General features: G+C 34.2%; 1 protein-coding gene and 1 pseudogene across 13 annotated transcripts in view; one reads left to right on the top strand and one right to left on the bottom strand.

The window, feature by feature from the left end:
- FUT8 (fucosyltransferase 8) overlaps positions 1-23,408 on the bottom strand; it is a 308,716-nt gene that overhangs the window by 188,334 nt on the left and 96,974 nt on the right. Inside the window, exons 3-5 of one of the 13 annotated variants that reach the window (XM_042989921.1) lie at positions 19,577-19,667; positions 10,977-11,055; positions 6,353-6,417 (exon numbers count right to left, since the gene is read on the bottom strand). The exons of 5 other annotated variants lie outside the window; for them this stretch is intronic. The gene's annotated coding sequence lies outside the window, so the exon portion shown is untranslated. Of the gene's footprint in view, positions 1-5,603; positions 5,650-6,352; positions 6,418-6,523; positions 6,613-8,190; positions 8,271-10,976; positions 11,056-19,576; positions 19,668-23,408 lie in introns of those variants that run through there. 7 more of the 13 variants (XM_042989922.1, XM_042989920.1, XM_042989918.1 and 4 more) reach the window with 7 other exon arrangements.
- On the top strand, positions 4,912-5,973 carry LOC102965160 (annotated as a pseudogene).

The raw sequence follows: 23,408 nt of genomic DNA, 5'->3' as shown, positions 1-23,408 counted from the left end.
AACCTGCTTCGGATTCTGTGTCTCCCTCTCTCTCTGCTCCTTCCCCACTCATGCTCTGTCTCTCTCTCTCTCTCTCCCTCTCTCTCTCTCTCAAAAATAAACATTAAAGAGCAAATTAAAAAATTTTTTAAATAAAAATTAATCAGAGATAAATGGAAAGGAATGAATAGATCCACAAGGTAAAAACAAAGGTAAAGAATATATAGCACGTCTAATAAATTACAGTGAAACATATCACCTTCTGCAGTCTTTCTAGACCTGTTATTCTATACTATCCAAATAAAACTAAAACAAAGATTGGGCAACATGACTAAAGAAATTGTAAAATTCTCAACTAAGGCATCTAAACATTTTTCCATCCAAAGCTACCGAATTAAATGTGTCAAATCAATTATTGTGGTGTCACAGAAACCATTAAAATGTGAGAGCCCAAGTATGAGTGCATATATAATTTTTTTGGAATCTTCTTTATGTAAAGAAGTGAACGAATATGGGGTACCTGGGTAGATAGTTAGTTGAGTGTCCGATCCCAGGGTCATGGGATCAAACTTCGTGTCAGGCTCCACTCTGAGCAAGGGGCCTGCTTAGGATTCTCTCTCTTTCCCTCTGCCCCTTTCCCCTGCTTGTGCTCTCTGTCTCCCTCTAAAAAAATAATTAATTAATTAATTAATTAATTAAATAAATATATCAGTGATTTGCTGTGTAGGCTCCAAAATCTTTTCTCAACCTCTTCCACAGAAAATGGCTAATTCAATGTTCTCTAACATTTTTTTCAAATTTGTCAATCCAAAATTTTGAGAGAAGACACTTGAAGCGTCATTAACAAAAAGGAACTTACCAGTAAAAAAAAAACTACAAAGTTATATATACATCATTTAACAATAGCACAAGCCAACAACAGTAACCTATAAAAAGATGTTAATATTCTAAAGACAAGAATGACTTATGGCCCACCCATCAATTTCACCAGTTCTTCTAACTACCCCCAATATCCAACAAAACGTGATTTGATAACTAATTGTTCACATGTCACTGAACTATTAAATATTTTCTTTTTTGCCATAAAGTAAGTTTCATATTTCCTATTAATCTAATAAAATTTCACCAGTATGATCAACATAGATCCACAATCCCTTAGTCAGTTAGTGTTAGTCTCCAATTCTCTTTGTATTTTCAATCCCCTCTACACACACACCCCTAACACAAACCATTAAACCTCAAAAGTACTTTCTTATTTATACTGTTTCCCCTCAGTATAAGGATATGGTTTTGCACATTACAGAATACCCCAACACAACAGCAGCTTGGCTAAACAAGATTGAGGTTTACTTTTTCTTTTGTAAATATTGTCTAAAGATTAGCCATGTAGAGATGGTGTTTGCACAGTATCCTCAAGGACCCAAGTTTCTAACTTTCTCTTCTACCATTCTCCATCCCCAGTTTCCATCATCGAGATCACCTCACAGTCCAAAATGTTTGCTAAAGCTCCATTTATCATGCCTACAATAAAGGTCAAAAAGGAGAAACTGAATGACAAAATGGGATCACCTCCAGCTGAGTTACTGACCTTTACAAGCGCAAGCGCGCACACACACACCACACACACACACACACACACACACACACACACACATACTTCTGCTTTTATCTCTTTTGCCAGTACTTAATCACTCAGCTAGGAAATAGCCCTTCCTTCAAAGCTTCAATATGCCTACCTTTAAGGAAAAACAAAAACAAAAACAAGAAAAATTCTATTAGTATAGAAGAGAAAAACAGGGGGCGCCTGGGTGGCTCAGTCGGTTAAGTGTCCGACTTCGGCTCAGGTCATGATCTCACGGACCGGTCCGTGAGTTCAAGCCCCGCGTCGGGCTCTGTGCTGACAGCTCGGAGCCTGGAGCCTGCTTCAGATTCTGTGTCTCCCTCTCTCTCTGACCCTCCCCCATTCGTGCTCTGTCTCTCTCTGTCTCAAAAATAAATAAACATTAAAAAAAATTTAAAAAAAAAAAGGAGAAAAACAGATTTTAAGTTTGAGTAGAATACTAGCAGCCTGCATCATACATCCCTATTCATTTTTCACATCTTCTGAGTAACCCTTGATATTTGGGAGAAGTTTTGTATCGTATCTTTAATCAATACAGCTAATGTAAAAGCTTTCCCCACTAAATGCTTTTACTTCCTTGGCCATCTTTGGCGTGTGGCCAGTCCCAAACTATACTGATACTACGATAGATACAGTTAAGATTACAATTCTGAAGTCTTATTGGATAGGATTTTTCATCTACCACATCTTGTGCATCATCTGGAATATAAAAGTTGATCTGTTTTGTACAAGTGACCTAATAGAATGCTGGAACTCACTCTGTGTATTAACCAATTAGCAAATCAATGGAGCTCCAGTGTGGTATCTTTTCTTATAAATCTTGGATCTTATTCCACAGACACAATTACTGCATGATCAAAATTACCATCAATCCATTATAGTACTTCATATACTGAACATGTAGTAGGTCCCCATGCAAAGTGATCTATTTATTCAGTCAGGCCTCATAATAACCCTATTATGTTATTTTTGTTCATTTATAGAAAATAACAATAGCAAGCATTTATTGAGTATTTAGTATGTGCCAGGCTTACTCATAGCATTTTACAGATAAGTACTATTATTATCTGTAGATGAGGAAGAGAAGGCAATAAAGTTAGTAACTTGCCCAAAGTCACATAGCTTATAAGTAGCACAGCTAGAATGCATGTCCTCACAAACACTCCAGAGCCCACTCAATTAACTACTATACTATAATAATATCAAATAAACCAGCAGAGGTTAAGTAACTTGCCTAAGGTCACAAAACCAGGAGTCAAGATTCACAGATCTATCTTTTTGATTCCAAATGAATCAAAGCAATATGGTTTGACTGACCAAGGGATCATTACTCTTTAGGGGCAAAGTTACAAGAGAACAACACTATCAAAATAACAAACATAATCCATAAATTTCAACCATAACCAGTTTAGGAGGATGAAGTGCAGTGCATCCGTGCTGCCTAGGCAACACTACAGGTGACGCATCTCTTTTAGTAACAGACCAAAATAAAAGCAGCTTTGGCAAATGTTTCCAGTAACTACATTAGTTTGAATAATCATTCATATCTAAAAGATCTTGAATAATTAGATGTCTGTATTTTACATCTGCTGTCAAAAAATGAAAGAGTAAACAGCCTTCTACATCACATTCAAAGGATATATCTAAAAGCAGTAATTTTTAAAGACATTAGAAAAAGTTTTTAAGAAATAATAAAAAGTAACAGAATCAGACATTTTGTTGCCATCTGTCAGAACTCAGGAATTTATAGTTCTCTCACCTATAATTACAACCTTGACCCTCATCTTCTGAGAGATATGTATATTATGGCTATACATTTCTTAAGTATTTTTTTCTTAAGATTTATGATGTACAATTCTAATGCCAATCAAAAATGCCTGTGTTAAGCCTGAGCATACAACATATAAATCACAATGCTACTACTACTGGCTCATTTTCAAATACTCCCCTAAGAATTGCAAGTCTGTCTTCCAAGAACAGCATAGACACATAATGACTATCAGATGGAATACCTTGCATGTAGTACAGTAAATGAAATACTGTTAAGTATTAATGATAAAGAATTAAGCTCATGTCACCAACTGAATCAACATAAGCATGTCAGTCATTCACTCTTTCCTAAGGACCTCAAATCCTATAAAAAATTTTTTCAGCTCAATATACTGTTCTTTATCAAGCACATCCTTTTTTTCGTTATTCCAGACTTAATGAGACATTCTCAATTAACTTCATATCAGTTCATGTTTATACTCTATTTCCAATTACCAATGTTTTAAAACTCATTGAAGGAATTTTAAAGAAATAATGAGCGGTACTGAACTTATAGTATTTCAGTGTATCCTTAATAGATGAAACAAGACATTTTAAAAATATTTTTAGTGTTTATTTATTTATTTTTGAGAGAGACAGAAAGCAGGGGAGGGGAAGAGAGAGAGAATAGAAGGAAGAGAATCCCAAGCAGGCTCCACACCCAGTGCAAAGCCAGACATGGGGCTCGATCCCACCACCACAAGCTCATGACCTGAGCCAATATCAAGTGTAAGCACTTAAACCAACTGGGCCACCCAGGTGCCCCAAAAATATTTTTATTAGTAAAAAGTTACTATTTATTTTAAGGGGTCTTTTTTATACTGATTCTGATAGAAAGGGAGGAAGGAAGCTTCGAAGGAAGGGAGGAAGGAAGGAAGGAAGGAAGGAAGGAAGGAAGGAAGGAAGGAAGGAAGAAAAGTATCATAAAACAGCAAGTGATCTTCAGTGAGGCATAAAAGTACCAAAAGGAATCAGCTATTATAAATCATTAGAATTACACCAACTTTAATTTAATGCATCAGTTGACTGGTAACTAATATTAGATGAGAAGCAGCCAAGGCAGCTTTTATTTACAGCTATGTGTGGAAGAATAACAGAAATGTTGTTGCTAAGATCAATTTAATTTAAGCAACATTTAAAAATGAGTTTTTACACATAATGGTATTTGAACACAATTTGAAATGAGCAGGATGTATCATTTGCTAAGAATATCATTCTTCATTTTAAAAGTGTTAAGAAATCTCTACTTTCACCACAAGGCAGTAATAGGACCCAGAATTAACCTTCCAAATGTAAACAACTAGAAAACTGGAAAAACTATGTATCTGACTTTGGAAAACAGGCAGCACCAAAAGGATTCCTTAAAAAAAGGCAGGGGGTGAGGTGAGACCTATAATTACCTGGGGTTCTTTCCGAAAGCACTTTTGAAATTACAGTATGTTGAAGGGGAAACCCCAAAAGAGAGAGAGAGACAGAGAGAGAGAGAGAGAGATTCCCCTTAAATTACCTGAATAACAATCTATATGTGCATAGGCTGAAAACCCATAAGGTTGAGCAAAAACATGTTCTAGGAAAGAAAAATTATCAGGTTTTATTGATGATATGAGAGCTCACAGAGGGCCAAGAATCATTCAAGTTCTTAAAAGCAAGATAGAGTCCACTGAATCCTTGGTGCATTCAGTAAAGACACAAAGAGAGATCCACCTTAGTAATGAGGCTAAGAAAGTACAAGAGTAAAGGTTACCTCTAGAGCTGCCCTAGAAAACCTTAAACACATTAATATACATGGAAAGAGAAGGGGGAAGGAAATAAATTTGCTGCCACTGAGTCCATCTCAGAAAAGCTCAGTCTGAAAACTCTCCCTCACCTGCAGAGTGCTACATCACACCGCATGCTAGGTCATTCCATGTGCCATTTGGAAGAACAGCGGCCACTGCCATCACAGGAAAGGAGACCATGATGCCATGAGGCATTGCCATGACCAAGAATAAAGGTAGGGGTAAAAACAGGTACAGGGGTAAGAGTGAAAATGACCCTGAAAAAAGCTGGTGTGTAAACAGGATGAATAAGTATAATTCAGTAATCAAAATGCTGGGAAATGTACAATTAGAAGCAATGTGTCTTGGTGGTGTGAAGAGGTTATGTCTTATGAACTTGTCTTATGTCTTATGAGGAAAATAATTTGAATAAATACCTCAGACATTATACTGGTCTGCCAGATGATGAGGATAACAAAGCTGATGTAATTTTAAAATACAATGCAGATGAAGGTATAAATCTGAAGGCATGTGGCAAGCTTCCAAAATATGCTGAAATCAATGAAACAGATATATTTGGCACTGGAGATGATGATGAAATCCAATTCGATGATACTAAAAATGATGATAAAGACCATGATGATATCTAAATTGAACTCAAATGTTTTATATTCCAAGTGTTCTAAGGATTAAATCCCAAAGGAGATCTGACTTCCTTCTTTTAAAAGTTAATCAGACTTTTATGTAGCTTAGTCATTTTATCACGGCATCCCTTTCCTAAATGAATACATGAACTCCTGATGCTCAATTCTTGGGAGCAATTCTTATGTCCTCCTGATTATTCTCTCATTAGTTAGATAAAAACTTTGATACTGTTAACAAGTAACTTTAAGAAGTAAACTTTCAGAGAATCCAATGTCTGATTCTAAAGTCCTATGTTCTTAATCATAACTCCATTTAAAATGGGGGGGTAATGTCTACATGATAGTATATTAGAAGATTAATGGGAAATCCCATCATGCAAAAGAAAATGTTCCAGTGTAAAGAACACTGGAATAGGAATAACAATATCTGTCTTACAGATAAGAAAATCAAGGCATTTACAGGTGGATTAATGAATTAATTTAAAGGTGTTAATGGTGTCACACAGCCAGCAAGTATCAAAAAGGCAATTCAACCCAGCTACCTGATTCCAGATTCTACTGCAAGGTTTTCCACAGCCAAGTATCTTCCCATGTCTAGACCAGACATCTGAAACAAAAGGATCCCTATTAAGAGTAAGAATAAGAGATAATATCTTTGCCATCACAAGGACACTACTAATTAACAGTGACTTTGGAAGAATCATTCTACCTACCTAAAGAACTCACTTGTTTCCTATGATCTACAAGACTTCCGCAGCTTGAAATATTTATAGTATGAACTTTAAAAGGCAGGGGTGGGGTGGGGTGGGGGAATTCCTTCAAAATTCTCCCTCTTCTTTCATGAATTTATCCATATTTATCCAGTGCCCCACTCCTGCCATGTGTTTGGCACTACACTGAGTGCCAAGTATACAATGATGACAAAAGAGAGATAATCCCCTTTTTAGTGGATCACAGAATCTACTGGGAAAGGAAAAATGAAACAAATAATTACACAACTAATTTCTTATGTTCTAAAATATGCAGAGCCTACACCCAACACAGGGAATTTTGAACCTGTTGTCTGAAACACACTTACCCAAATATACACCATAGTTCTTTCCTCATCAAATTCGGGTCACAACTCAAGTATTACCTTCTCAATAAAACTTTCCCTGACCATTCTACATAAAAATGGTACACTCCCCACTCCAACATTCCCTATCACCTTTCCTGATGTACTTACTTTTGTCTAGAATACTTATCACCATTAAACATTTGTTTGTTTAGTATCTGTATCCCCAGTGGAATATAAGATCCATAAGATCAATAATTTGTCTCTGTTGACTGGTATCACTCAAAGCCTAGAACAGTGCCTATCAGACACTAAATGTTGTTGACTAATGAATAAATGAGTGCAATGAAGGAAAGCCTAAGCATAGTGGCAATGTATAAAAGGAGAAACCATTAATTTCATTAGACTAACATGTACAAAATTATTATTGTATTTATGTATGTAAATAATACTATTTATAAATAGTATTATACTATAAAATATATATAAATAGTATTTATAAATATATAAATAGTATTATATATAGTATTATATATTATTATATTATTAATTAATTAATTGATATTAATATTATATTATAATATTATATAATTATATGTTATTATAATATATTATAATATATTATTATATTATATATTATATATATAATAGTATTATATATAATACTAATATATAAATAGTATTTATATAAATATAAATTTATATTTATATTTAAATATTTATATTTTTATTTATAAATACAAATACATTTTATATTTTTTATAAAATATAAAAATTTTATATTTAAATTTTTATATTTAAATTTTTTATTTTTGTAAAATATAAAATATTTTATATTTTAATATAAAATTTATAAATTTTACATTAAAGGCAGGGTTGAATTGCCTTTTTGATACTTGCTGGCTGTGTGACACCATTAACACCTTTAAATTAATTCATTAATCCACCTGTAAATTTAAATATTTATATTTATATTTAAATTTATATTTATAAATATATAAATATTATATATAATACTAATATATAAATAGTATTTATAAATATATAAATAGTATTACACTATTTATATATAGTATTATACTAATAGTATAATACTATATATAAATAGTATTAAAATACCAATTATAATTAAAATACCAATTATAAATGTTATCTATCATTCATGTATATGGTATTAATTTTGTTTCAGTGTTTCTGTTAATTTCTTTCTTATATTTTAAACATTTAAAGTATAACAATGATTTACTGCTAGATTCATATTTTTATTCTAGAAAGGAGTCAACATCTAACAAAATGACTTATTCTCCATTCTATAAACCATCTCACCTTTAAAAATGAAGACAAGATGAGATGTACTATTCTACCCGGATTTGATATTATCATACTCATTGAACTGGAACAGGCATCTTATTTTTCAGAAATGAAAAAGTAAAAAAAAGAGAGAGAGAAAGGAACTTAGAATCATCTTCTAAGGTTTACAGTTTGATCTCTTTGCTTCATATGCTGTGTTGATATTTTATACAATTATGGCACTTACAGCTAAACATCTAGAAAAGAAATTGTCTCAAATTTGGTGTATCACAGTCCAAAGAACTATGTGCCCTGACAAAACTCTTATTTTGAAAAAGAATAATACTTCTTTTATACCTAAGCAATGTTAACCTATCATTTAAACAAGAATGTAATAATCATTTAAAAATCATTTTAAAAAGATAAATAGACCCTAAAACAGTTTTCAAATTCAATCACTTATCATTTGAAGCTTCAATAATTAGAGTCGACATGATCTTCCAGAGGATAAAAAACAGTGAAGTTGCTATAGTATTTCGAGTAAAATTTGTTTGTTATGAATAATCTACATGTACAATGGAATTTTTCATGAGTTCTCTAATGTCCTGATAAAAACACAACTTACTGCAAGAAATTAGAAAGAAAATAGTCATGAAAAAATAATTTCCTATAATCGGCTCTATTATACTCTGAAAACCTAAGAATATTGACCAACAATAACCAGGACTCCCAAAACACATGTATTCTCTCCCTTAATTAAGAAAATCAGTAATCCTACTAAGCAAAGAAGAAAGCAAAAAGAAATCTTCAGATAAAAAAATGCAGTTCAATCTAATAATATCTATTAATATCTATATCCTTGGGGCACCTGGGTGGCTCAGTCAGTTAAGCGTCTGACTTCGGCTCAGGTCATGATCTCACAGTTCATGGGTTTGAGCCCTGTACGGGGCTCTGTGCTGATGGCTCAGAGCCTGGAACCTGCTTCAGATTTTGTGTCTACCTCTCTCTCTGCCCCTCCCCTGCTCGTGGTCTGTCTGTCTCTCTCTCTCTCTCTCTCTGTCTCTCTCTCAAAAATAAACATTTAAAAAAAATTTTTTTTAATCTACATCCAAACTTGAGTTTTCAAACACACAAAAAAACTAAAGAATGTTTTCAGTTCTCCATCATCTACTTATGTAGACATCCTCAGTTCCCCATCATCTACTTATGTAGATATCCTCAAAGTATCTATAAAACAAAATTAAAATTACTATTAAATAGTTTCCTACTATGACGTTTAAAAATGTTACTATTCATTTTAAAAATATACCCTCCAGGGGCACCTAGGTGGCTCAGTGGGTTAAGCATCCAACTCTTGATTTCAGCTCAGGTAATGATCTCATGGTTCATGAGATAGAACCCCATGTTGTTGGGCTCTATGCCAACAGCACAGAATGTGCTTGGGATTCTTTCTCTCTCCCTCTCTCTCTGTCCCTCCCCCACTCACACTTGCTCACTCTCTCTCTCAAAATAAATATTTTAAAAATTAAAAAAAAGGGGCGCCTGGGTGGCTCAGTCGGTTAAGCGTTCGACTTCAGCTCAGGTCACGATCTCACGGTCCATGAGTTCGAGCCCAGCGTCGGGCTCTGGGCTGATGGCTCAGAGCCTGGAGCCTGCTTCCGATTCTGTGTCTCCCTCTCTCTCTGCCCCTCCCCCATTCATGCTCTGTCTCTCTCTGTCTCAAAAATAAATAAACATTAAAAAAAAAAAACTTAAAAAAAACATATATATATATATATATATATATATATATATATGTATGTACACACACACACACACATCCTGAATGTTAAAGATAAATAGAGTATTTGGTTTGTTTCCCTTTTTTCACTTTTTACATGAACTGTCTATAATACAATGAATGGGACGGGACGCTCCATACTTCTTCACTAAAATGCCCCTTACTCCAAAACCTTCTTCACAAAACAGACACTCATTTATTCAAATATTTTTTAAGTGTGTATTATGTTCCACTCCCTGTTCTAGGCAATCTAAGTTCTGTAAATGGAGGGACTGATTCTATTTCAATCATTGCTTTATATCCTATGTTTAGTGGACTGTCTGGTACATAGTAAACTTTCATACATGAATGAATGGATGATCATACTTGTTCATTCATCCTTCACTATTTTTTAAGTTTTAACTTGGAAATTAGTTCCGTTTTCATTTTTTTCACTCTGCAGAGTAATGAGCCTACAAAATGTCCTTATCACTGACAAGTCAGGCTCACTTCTGGGAAGATGGATACAGAGGAAAAAAAATACTACTACAGCATTACCTTTTGGAACCTCTGTGTAGTTGTGTTTAAAATTTTCAAAGTTCCTTTTGAGCTTCAAAACATCATCCATAGGAAATGTGACTCTAACCGGTGGTTGGTCTCTAACATTTCAGTGGGAAAATAGTAATCCTCTCCAAAAGGTCCAGCTGGCACACACAGAAAAACTTTAAAAATCCAATTAAACTGCAAAGTTATGATTGAATTCATAAAAGATTTATATTGCTTTTCCAGGAAAATGTTTTGAGAGAAAGAAAAAGACCATTGAAATACCAAAACAACAAAATCTTATAATCTGATCAAATTTTGGCCTTTAAAATTACTATGCAGTAGATCTGTTGAGAAACCTTATTGAGAGGTGTTACATGCCTATTCTGTTTTGTCTCATTTGGAAAATCCAAGTACTATAGAAATTAAAATTGGAATCACAAATCTGTGAAGAACCTGGAGACATACAGAGTTCATCCTTCGGCCTTTTACTCATTTACACTTAAGCCAGTTTACATACCTAAGAAATGTATCCACAACAAAGAATTACTCATGGTGGGGATGGAGACAGGAGATGTGGTCAGAGTTAAGGTGGGACTCTGGGAAAAGAAATGTAAGTTACTCCTAAGAATGTTTGCATTGGAGAGAATTGTTTAGATGAATGTCATGATCTAACTTCTATTTTAGTATCACTCCAGAATTTATACTTGAATGTTAAACGCATCTGTTAAATACATATGCTTGAATGGAATATGCATGTTGATCATGGCCATGTATTTTGCCTCCTAACTGGTGAGAATGACATGCAAAAATTTAGTGAGAGAGGATTTTGGTTTGTATTAGATGGTGAATACTTCTTCAGCTTCAAAAAGTATATGCTGCCAAGCAGTGTATTTTTATAAACATACCCTATTATTATTAGATTCAAGTTCTTCAAAAACAGCATCATGATTTTATAATTCTTATATCGTCACTACTTAGAATACACACATAGGTATTTAATATTCACTGATTATCACTGAAAATATAGGTATTTATCTGGTCCATTTAAACAGAATTTCATTACCACAAAAATTTTTAAATATTAAAAAATACATAAAAACATATTAGCACACTTGAACAGATACTTGCACACCAATGTTCACAACGGCATTAGTCACAACAACCCAAATATCCGCTGATAAATGGATAAACAAAATGTGGCATATCCATAAAATAAAATATTATTCGATCTTAAAAAGAGTGAAATTTTGATACATGGTAAAACACTGATGAACCCTATGGATACTATGTGAAGTGAAAGAAGTCAGTCACATAAGAATGAATAGTAGAGGATTCAACTCATGTGAATAGTCAAATTCAAATTGACATAAATTGACACAAATTGACATAAAATAGTCAAATTCATAAAGACAAAATAGAACAATGGATATAAGGAATGCAGAACTAATGTCTCATGAGTATAGTAGTTCGGGAGGATGAAAACGTTCTAGAGACACAGTGGTGATGGCTCTACATCAGTGCAAATGTACTTAATGGCACTGAGTTACATACTTAAAATGGTTAAGTGGTAAATTTTATGTTATATGTATTTTACCACAATAAAAAAAGGTCAAAAATATTATACTACTTTATGACAGACGTGCCCAAATAATACGTTGTAAATGTATAATCACAGAATCCTAATAGTTCTTAACATTAAATTTTAAGAAAAAAAGAAGTTAAAAAATTAACAGCCAGTTTTATATGTACCTGGTTTCTTTAAAAAACAAACACAATACCAACCAAACAAAACAAACCCTTGAAGATACCAAGTTATTTTTATTTCATCAATACATTTAATGCATGGATTTATTCTAACTTTGCAAGCCCTTTGCCTTATGGCAAAATTACTTCAACTTAGCCATAATCAACATATCCACATGTCTTTAATATTCACACACAAATTCATCTCCACTTTCTCAGCAGAATCTTGCCTGCACTTAAATATTTTTGCAATTCAATTTTGATTCTATTTTCTGATTATTTTTTTCCTTGCAGCTAAAAACTATGCATGCAAAACTATTCCCTACTTTCTGTAACATTTTCAGGGTGGTTAACAAACATCTAATAAGAAATATAGCATGTCAAATAAAACGATAAACTGGTAATTCTTGAAAGTGATTAACACTCTCTATGCTAAATTATTTCCTAATTTTTGGGAAATGTGTAAGAAAGTAAGTTACAAGTTACATTCATCTGAACTTATACAAACCTAAGTCAACTGCTTCAAGATACAAAGCCAATGGTATTTTTGCTGCTAATTATTTATAAAAGTGATTCACATTCAAACAAATCTAACTGAAATTCATGGAACTATATAATATCCTTAAAAATACAAACTCCCTAGTTCAATACGATATACCACACACACACATCAATTTCTATTCTATGATTATGTCAAAGAAATAATATTGATTTAACACATGGTTAAATTCAACAACACTGATTTAATTCATAAATCATTTAACATGATTCATTTATGAGACTCGATCTTATTTTACCAACTAAACTTTAATATTGGTTAATTAATTCTTTCTCTGGTAATTAACAAACTAGAAAATTTTCAGTACCAGTTAATTTTCCAAGATCTTCTCACAAAACCATTATTGTATACTGAAGTCTTATTAAAAATGACATCACTTAAGATAAAATAATAAAAACAAAGAAAGAGGCATATTCAAGTGTCTGACTTCCTTACTACCCTATTAATATTCCTTCTAGAAGTAGCTATTTCAAGTGAAAATAAATCCTTTGATCCATAATTTCCCTACTTTCTCAATGAATCACATTAAGCAAAAATTAAGTAAAGTATTATAGAGTCCTCCCTAAAAAAACACAACCAGAAATTTTTCTTTTTATGTTCTTCTTGGTATATATTCCACATATTGTATGGATTTGGTGTCCAAAAGATTTATCCAGGAAAACTCACATATTTATTTACGTTTTTAGCAGTTTAACATTCACATTCAGCTTCAACAAAAACTTCTTAGACTATACTAGGAACTGAATTCCAACCACAACTTTATAAAGTGGGTGTTAATGATTTTATGTTAAAGGAAAATGAGGTTTGGAAAGAGAAGATAATTTGATCCCACAATCAATTACCAGTGAACTCAAGAGATGCAATCCAGATATTACTGATGCCAAAAGGAAGGAGGAAGAGAAATGACACTTGCTACATGTCAAACATGAGCACTTTGCATACATTTCCTCATTAATTCTTATCATTGCTTTGTAAGGTAGACAGACACTATCTTCATTTTGAAGATAAAGAAACTCAGGTAAGAAGTGATTTGACTTGATCAAGGTTTGTACAGAAAATCAGCAGCTAAGACAGGACAGAAACCCTAGGATTATACACTGACAGATTTTTGTCCTTAAACCACTACTTATGATCCAAGGAGAGAGTTCATTTGATGTGCTGTTTTATTTTTGTTTCAGTTTTGTTGGTTTTTCTACAGAAAAGGGAACGATTTCACCAAATCCATTTTAGTAAGACTTCTAATTCCTTTAGCAAATCATACCTATAATAGTAATCCCTGTAAGGTCACTATCATGAGTCTACCAGGCAGACAAATGATAACAATGACACAGCATTTAGCATGCAACTAGATGTCAACCCAATATTATTCCAGCAATTCAACAGGAAAACACTGAATGCCTTTTGTCATTAGAATAGCTTTGCTAAAAGCATAAGAGACTGTTAAAAACTGAGAACAAACTGAGGGTTGATGGGGGGTGGGAGGGAGGGGAGGGTGGGTGATGGGTATTGAGGAGGGCACCTTTTGGGATGAGCACTGGGTGTTGTATGGAAACCAATTTGACAATAAATTTCATATATTAAAAAAAACAAAGAACAAAAAAAAAAAAAAAAAACAGGGGTGCCTGGGTGGCTCAGTCAGTTGAGCGTCCAGCTTCAGCTCAGGTCATGATCTCACCATTGGTGAGTTCGAGCCCCACGTCGGTCTTTGTGCTGACAGCTCAGAGCCTGGAGCCTGCTTCAGATTCTGTGTCCCCCTCTCTCTCTGCCCCACCCCGGCTTGTGCTCTGTCTCTCTCTGTCTTTCAAAAATGAATAAACATTAAAAAAAATTTAAAAAAAAAAAAAAAAAAGAATAGCTTTGCTAAGAATTAGCCCCCTCTTAAACTAGGTGCCAATTCATGAAAACCACTTTGAGCAACAGAGAATGAGAATTAAAATTTAAAGAAAGAAGGTGAAATATTTATCTTCATTCTACCCAATGCCCCTATATTCCACTAATTTAAACCTATGTTCCTGCTCCCCACTAGTATAGCCCTAAAGGACAGCAAGAGCAGTAAGAAAAGGATGAAACATCAACCATTTCAAATATAAAATCAAACTAAAGTCATTTTCATCTCTCCTTGAGGAAGTTCAGCAGTTTATCATGCAAAGTATCTGTCTTCTCCTAGCCTAGAAAACCTAAAATCAAGTTAGAATATTTTCTTCCTTTACAAATTCTCACCTGTTCTTTATCATGTGCTTCTGTTCTTCCTCAAAATCACTCAGAAAGAAAGAAAGAAAGAAAGAAAGAAAGAAAGAAAGAAAGAAAGAAAGAAAGAAAGAAAGAAAGAAAAGGAAGGAAGGAAGGAAGTGAGTCAGACATCTAGAGAGTTCTATTATTCAGGAACAAAGGTCAATAATTATCAAATACTGGCCAGGCCTTGAGGGATTCATATTTCACCGTAATTTTCAAATTTTGCTACATGGAATCGAAGAGTTGTACAAAATATTCCTAGTAGCTTACAAATGAGAAACTGCCAGGTAGGCTTCATTTATAAAAGTATATAATTCACATACACTCATTTATTATACCAAACCTGAGGCCAGAAAAATGTGTACCACAATAAAAATGAAGCTATAAAATTCTCACCCTACATTATGGGATGGGGGGGGGAGGGAGGAAGGAGGAAGGAGAGGCAGGTGATAATTTGTTGTATTTTTTTAAATGAGTTCCTCATCTTTCTTTTTTCTGATCTTGTTTGCATCAGCAAATCCTACAGGAAACAAATTAAAGTCTAAAATGAACTCTGAAATTTCTGAATAATACTATCCTTATTTTTGAGAAAAATGTGTATTCTAGTGGTTTTTGGATGAAATAATCTATAGATGTCAATCATATCTGGTTGATTGATGGTGCTGTTGAGTTCAAATATATCCTCACTGATTTTCTGTCTGCTAAGATCTGTCCATTTTTTAATAGAAGAGTGTTGAGATACCCAACTACAATAGTGAACTAACTCATCTATTTCTCTTTGCAATTCTATCAGTTCTTGCCTCACATATTTTGATGGCTTATTGTTAGGTACATCCACAGTAAGGATTATGTCTTCCTAAAGAAGTAAACCCTTTATCATTATATAATGTTCCTGCTTATACTTGAATAGTTTCCTTGCTCTGAAGTCTGCTTTGTCTGAAGTTAATACAGCTGCTCCAGCTACTCCAACCCCATTAGCAACAAATTTTCTACATTTTTGTTAACTGAGAAAGTCTTTATTCTCCTTCACTTTTAAGGACAATTTAGTAGGACAAAGAATTCTAGATTGTTGGGTTTTTCTCTCAACACTTTTAAGTATTTCCCTCCACGCTCTTCTTGCTTGCATGGTTTCTGAAGAGAAGTCAGATATGATTTTTACCCTTGCTCCTATATAGGTAAGGTGTTTTTTCCCTCTGGCTTCTTTCAAGATTATTTCCTATTTCTTTGATTTTCTCCAATTTGAATATGATATGCCTAGGTGAAGTTTTGGGGACACTTAACCTGCCTGGTATTCTCTGAACTGCCGAAATCTGTGGTTTGGAGTCTGACATTAATTTGGGGAAATACTCCATCATTATTTCTTCAAATAGTTCCTCTGTTCTTTCTTCTCCTTCCTCTACTTCTGGTATTCCCATTATGTATATATTACATCTTCTGAGACTGTCCCACAGTCTTTGCTTATATTTTAATTTTTTTTTCAGTCTTTTTTCTCTTTGCTTTTAAATCTTAGAAGATTCTACTGACATATCCTCAAGCTCAGAGACTTTTTCCTCAGCCATGTTCCATCTTCTAATAAGCCCATCAAAGGCATTCTTCATTTCTGTTACAGTGGTTTTTTATTTCTAGCATTTCTTTTTCTTTCTTAGAATTTCCATCTTTCTACTTACATTATCCATCCATTCTTGCATGTTGTCTACTTTCTTCATTAGAGCCCTTGGCATATTGGTTGTAATTGTTTTAAATTCCTGGTCCAATAATTCTAATATCCCTGCTATGTTTGAGTCTGAACCTTATGCTTGCTCTGTCTCTGTAAACTGTGCTTTTTGTTTTTTTATCATGCCTTGTAATTTTTTTGTTGTTGTTGTTGGAAGCCAAAAATGATGCACTGCATAAAAGGAACTGCAGCAAATAGGCATTTAGTAATGTGGTAAGGTTTATGGGTAGAAGTGTTCTACAGTCCTATGATTAGGTCTCAGTCTTTTAGGGAGCCTGTGCTCCTGAGTTATGACCTTCAAAGTTCTTCTCAGTCCTGTCTGCCCGCCCCCCCCCCCCGCCAAACCAGATACACACACACACACACACACACACACACACACCCCTCTTAGGTCAAACAGGATGGCTAGAGGAAGCTGGAATTGGATATTTCTCTTCCCCCCCCCCCCCCCACAGAAAGCTAAAACAGGCTATAATTGGGTATTCCCCTTTCTTCAGTTCAGTTAGGCTCTGATAATACCCTAATATGTTAGGCTCTGATAAAATACCTTTCCTTTAGAAAAAAAGAATGCCTCAGCACATTTCAAAGTGACTGCCTTCCTCTTCCCCTTTCCCTGTAAGAAGTACCAAGGCATTTTTCTCTAATATTCACTGTGAAGACACGGTAGAGTTCCTGGAGGTAAAACCATGGAAGTGTGGGGGCTCCTAGACCTAGGTCCCCTTGGAGTTTATACTTCACACTTGCCCACATTGAGCCTCTGGCAATTCGTTAATTACATTTCAGGTTTCTTCCTATCCGGTACTGGTTCCCTTAGAGGTTTCTGCCCCTGAGTTCTGCTAGGGTAAGTTGTCATTCTCTGTATTTGCCTGCTAACTCGGGACAGCAGCTTGCCTTGTGACCTTAACTCCATGAAAAATCTCAGAAAAGTCAGCTGATTTTTCAGATTGTTCAGTTTTTTACTTATTGTTAGGACAGAGTGATGACTTATACGTCGACCAAAAACCACAAAAAAATCTCCATTTTCAATTTTTACCTTCACATTTTCCTAATGGATAAAGTGATATATATAGCACTCTTATGCTATTATGAAGAGAGAAAAAAATAGAGATTTGAATTTGTCTCAATGGCATACAAATTACCTAAAATATGATTGATCATAGGGTTCACCCTGTAACACCAAAATGCAAATTATTAAGCAATATACTTCATTAACAAAGTTATTTCACCCTTCCTTTCTGAAGCTATGAAAACACATATATAACCAAATATTATAGAGATCATTTAGAACCTGCATTGTTATTACAAACTAAAATATTTCCTAAATAAAGACCTAAATATTAAATTTCCTTAGGGGCTTTTTAAAAATTTACCAGTAAAGACTGTAATTCACTGGCATTCTTACTAATTTGCAGAAAAATAAAGCTGCCTCTTAATTCCTAAAATAGAATTATAATGCCCTCCAAACAAACTTAAGTTTTCAGATTCTTCCTCTGGAGGAAATAAAAAATCAGTAAAATACTAAAATTTTTATGTGAAATTTGACATTTGGATGCCAATTCCCAACATTTGCTATTTCTGTGGAATCAACCTTTATCAAAATTAATTTACTTAGGAAATCTTAGTCCACTCTATAGTGTTGTCTGCTATTCTGATAGCAAGAAATACAGCTACTTTTTTTTCCCAAATAACACTGTAAAACAGCTCATTACTCTTTATATTATTGACTTAAATTTTATTCAACTGACTTTTAACATACTTAAACAAAGGCATACTGGTTAAATAAGATAAACATATCTAATTCACCTTAAGAAATTTAAAAGCACGTTGCATATAAGTTCCCAAACATAGCAAGATTGTCACAATAGCCAAACCCAAGAGAATATATTAGCAGTACTTTCACTTTACATAAATGTAACTATTTTATTATTATTTTCCACATCTGTGATGCATTAGGTATAACAGACATTTCTGAGCTCTTAATACACTGAACAGATGGTGAACCATTACAAAATTAGGAACAAGTGTAAAATCTTAAAGAATTATTAATAATCTTGCTCTTCAGCCAAAGGAGAACTACAAAGTTGGACAAATAATTTTCCTACAAGGATAATGAGGAATTAGGGTGAAACACACAGGAAATTATTTGGGGATGGTTACAAAAAGCATGGGGAAAAGTGACTATAGTAACAAGTTAAAAAGTTATATAAATGCTCCTAAAAAAAAGATTAATCAACCCAAAAGGAAGCTGTCAAATGAGAATGAAGATGGATACTTGTGTTGTGAAAGACAGAAGAGAATGCTCTAAAAGTTCCATTCTTAATTTGCTAAATATAAAATGGCTGAGACCCCACATTCCTGAAATCCCAAAACAAAATCAATATCTAACTAAAAATGAGACTTCATACTTGGCATAATTTTTAGCTAAAGTAATAACCTATAAAAATGGAGTCAATTATGTCAGTTCATAAGAGACAAAGAAATGAAAACATCAAAAGCAAAAAACAAAAATTAAGACTCTCTAGTCATGTCAAGTGGTTTATATATGTAAAAATAAACTATCCAGGTGAAAATAGCTATGTGAAAGAGACAAGAGAGCCTAGCAGAGCACAGAATGTACTCCTGCTCCAAAAAAGTCACATGATTTTTAGAAAGTCACTGATTACCTCCAAAGCTGAAATAGTGTAGTCTCAGTGCAATCTTTTGAGGAATAGTAATACACCATCAATCAATAGTAATACACCATCAATCAATAATATAGTGTTTTCTGGGTGAAGGGATATTACCTAATGAGAAAAGGATTTTCTCACTTTTAAAGAGAAAAATTTTATTAACAAAGTTATTCCAGTATTAACTGTGAAAAATGGCTTACCTTCCTTCCACTAGAACACAAGCATACAAAACCACACAGTATTTCCAAAAGGAAGATATTATTGCTTGAATCTGGGTCACTAAAATTATCACTGTTCAAAATGAGACAAAAGAAAGGGGTAACATTAATTATCTACAATTACACATTTTCTTTGTTGTTAACATGAAATATATCTCACATAAAACCTCATAGGCCATTCAAATGAGACACATGACCCTAGGTTTGAAATCTCTAGAGATAGCTCCTTTGAAGACTGGACAAATAGTTTAAACCATTTAAATAATTCCTGATCACCAAATGTGAATAATTTTTTTTCTAACTAAAAAAATTTTTTTATTATTTACTGTTCTCACACCACTTTAACTTTTTTCCCCTAAAAAAGAACATGGAAATTCAGCTACACAAAAAGGCCCACTGTAAAAAAAGAAAAGTGGGGAGGGGGAGATACTCAAACAGCTTCAAGAACAAAAAGCATGTTCCACACCAGATCGTATTTACAGTTCCTCATCTAGAATTCAACTAACATCCAACTGCAGCAATCAGCCAAGCTTGGCAAATTAAAATAACAGTAATTTTGACAGATTATCTTCTATAAATATTCAAATATGGGCGTTTATGTGCATGTAAGGGTCTCTATATGCCAATCAAAATGCTTTGTTTAAGATACTAAAATTGAGCTTTTTTCACCCTTCTTTTCTATAGGAATCCCCTGAACCCTTGACTTTCATTTTAACTCTTTCACCTCAGCTGATAAAGAGGCCAATTATTTCTCTATTCATGGCCTAAATTATCCATAGTCTGAATTAAAATTTTAAGTATAATATTCATATCAGACAAAAAGTACCTAGAATCTTAGAAAAACTAAGTCTGTAAAGAAAACAGAAAAGATTCAGGAATGGGGATGAGGTGGGTGCAGAGACAGAATCTTGAAGGATGGCAACTCAATAAACGATTAACTTTTTATTGATGTGACCAGGTATGGCTTAGTAAAGTAAAATTCAAATGTAAAGAGCAATTAACAAATTGATAAATTTGGGCTGTATTTAAAGTTACAGTAAAACAGACTATCATTTATTTGGCTCAAGGCAAGACCCTATGCTTTGATGACAAGTTTAAGTATATAAAAGTACCAAAAGTGGGGAAATGCAATTAGTATGAAATTCAAACCAAATGTAATATTTGATATCCAGAGAGCCCTATTTAATCAAGAATAATGGCTCTAATGAAGGCAAGATAACTGATGCATACATTTGTTAATTGTCCTCCTATCCTATCTCTCATTAATTAGTTCCCCTTAAACATATACACAATTACTGAAAAGCCTCAGATGTTCCAGGAAACTACAAGTGATAGATACGCCTCTGCATGCAGACGATGCAGTAATACAAAATAATGGACAAAAATTTAACCTATTCAGAGGCCTATGCGTTTCTAGTTCCACCTGGAAAGAAACGGCTATAAATCTATTAAGATTGCTCAAAATATTTCTAGAAAGTTAGTCAAGCTTTTAGGAAACTTTTACTTTATCATCATTCACCATCAAGCACTCAAACCCAGGTCCAACAGTGGATCCAAGCCATACCAGTGGTTTTCAAACCAGGGAAGGGAAAAGTCTGGTCGAGGAAATAGCTTCAGCCTCCTCTAGGGGCTTGTTAGAAATACAGAATCTCAGGCCCCTATCCAGGGACATACTGAATCAGAATCTGCATCTTAACAATTCCCAAATAATTCAAATACATATTAAGATGTGGGAAGTTTTGCAGGAAGAAGAATATTAGAATGAGAGAGAAGGTATAATCTTCTGTTCAAAGATTGGGTTCCTACTGCAGGCTACTGTTTGGCCAATAAGCAACCAATTTTTAACCTCTGGCTTATAGCATCATTATTCCTCCTACAGTTTTTCTATTTTAAAATACAAAACCCCTCAAGAGCCAAAGAAATTAGTATCTGATTAAATCTCAGGTCCCCAGAAGGGCTGTGACACAGTTATCTTAGAGCAGGTGGTCCCGTCTCATACCCCTGAATTACATTAACTAGACAAGTTAATTTAACAACTCCTTTCATTCCAAATCCTAGACTCTAAGAGTGTGTGAGGTCCCAATAGCTAAGAAAGAGATCAAGAGACCAAGAGCCTATCCCATCGTGTAACCAGGAGAGGAGAAAGCTGTATGTGGTTGTTATTTGGCTATCGTCTCTCAGCTCCAAATCCACCCTTTAGTACTCAGCATAGTGATACTGAAAACAAAACTCAGGAAACACTTTTCTCTTTTGCCAGCCAGCTTCCTCATGCTGCCACTAAGCGCAGTAGAAGAAACTTGCTTTTTCCAGTCAGCACTGCCCTGGCACAGGCCCTCCACTCCACCAATAGCAGTTGGTGACCACCACCAGTTTTTCCAGCACTCTCAGAAGCAGCAGAAGCAGCCCAGGCAGTACCCCCCTCTAGAGGTTTTGAGCCCCAACTCTACTCCAAGCCCTTCTTTGTTCTCCCAGCCTTATTTCTACTTTCTGTAATTGTCTCTGTGTTACTCTAGTATGCCCCTTTTGCTTTTTCAACCCTCCAACTCCTGTATAACCCACTCCCCTATGTAAATTTCCTTGGCAGAAATATCTAGTGTGTATTACTTCCCTGTCCATATTCCAGCTGATACATCATGGCTAGATGGAATAAAATCCAGCATGATCTTTATCACTTTGGAAAAACAATTTTCCAAAAACATGATAGTCCATAAGAAAATATCTACTGCTCTCCCCCAAAATAGGTACAAGATGGGAAATGGATGTAAGAAGTATGGGTGAGAAAAAAAAGATGAGGAAACACAACTTAGGAAAGTAAAAATATAATATATAAGTTTTCCACTTTACATAACAAAAATCTCAGAATTTATGAAGTGGAAGGAACTATATTCCTCTGCCTCTGCCATTGTTTAGTTTTATTAAAGCAGTTTTCTACTGAGTTTGAGCTACTATATTTTCAGGAAGCCATTGAGAAATTAGGGATGGTCCAAAAAGTTACAAAAATGATGAAAGCAACAGGCAATAGGATGCATGAGGAGAGATTCAAGGAGTCAAACTTCCTAGTCCAGTCCAGGGAAAAGAAAACTTCAGGTATTAGCTGTCTTCCAGTTAGAGAATTCTTTAAGCTGTGTTGCATCATCCTTACAGATGCTTAAAATGATAGAAGGTAAAGTAAAGGAAGACATAAAATAGAGCTTCTTAGCTTAATGACTCCCCTTCAGATTACTAAAGTAGTAGCTCTTAATGCTATTTACACATGAGAATGAATTAGAATATTTTTTACAAAAATAATAAAATAGTAATAATGATGATGCCCAGAACACTAACGCCAGAGATCTGATTTAACTGGTCTGAGATAACTGGTCTAGGCATATTTAAAAAAAAAAAACAAAAACAAAAACAAAAACAGGGGCACCTGGCTAGCTCAGTCAGTAGAGCCTGTGTCTCTTGATCTCATGCTTGTTACTTCTAGCCCCACGCTGGGTGTAGAGATTACTTAAAAATAAAATCTTAAAAAAACAAAACAAAACAAAACAAAAAACCACTCAAGTGTTTATAAAGTACTGACAGAAGAACTGAGAACAACTTAATGCAATCTTTCATAACTTTAATACCCAAAGTTTGCTCTAAGTACTTAGCTACATCCAGATTACCAACGGAGCTTGTTAAAAAGGCAGCATCTCAGGACTTACTGAGTAAGAATCTAACAAGATCCCCGAGTAATCTGCACATTAAAGTGAAAAAAACATCATCCTATAACAGTTTGAAAAGGGTTTGAGAGTGTGTGTGTCCAAACTCCAACCTAAAATTAACTAAG

This window comes from Panthera tigris, chromosome B3, assembly GCF_018350195.1.
Source record: "Panthera tigris isolate Pti1 chromosome B3, P.tigris_Pti1_mat1.1, whole genome shotgun sequence".
Classification (NCBI taxonomy): domain Eukaryota; kingdom Metazoa; phylum Chordata; class Mammalia; order Carnivora; family Felidae; genus Panthera; species Panthera tigris.
The sequence above is the reverse complement of the archived record's forward strand: the minus strand, read 5'-3'. Positions and strand labels throughout refer to the sequence as shown.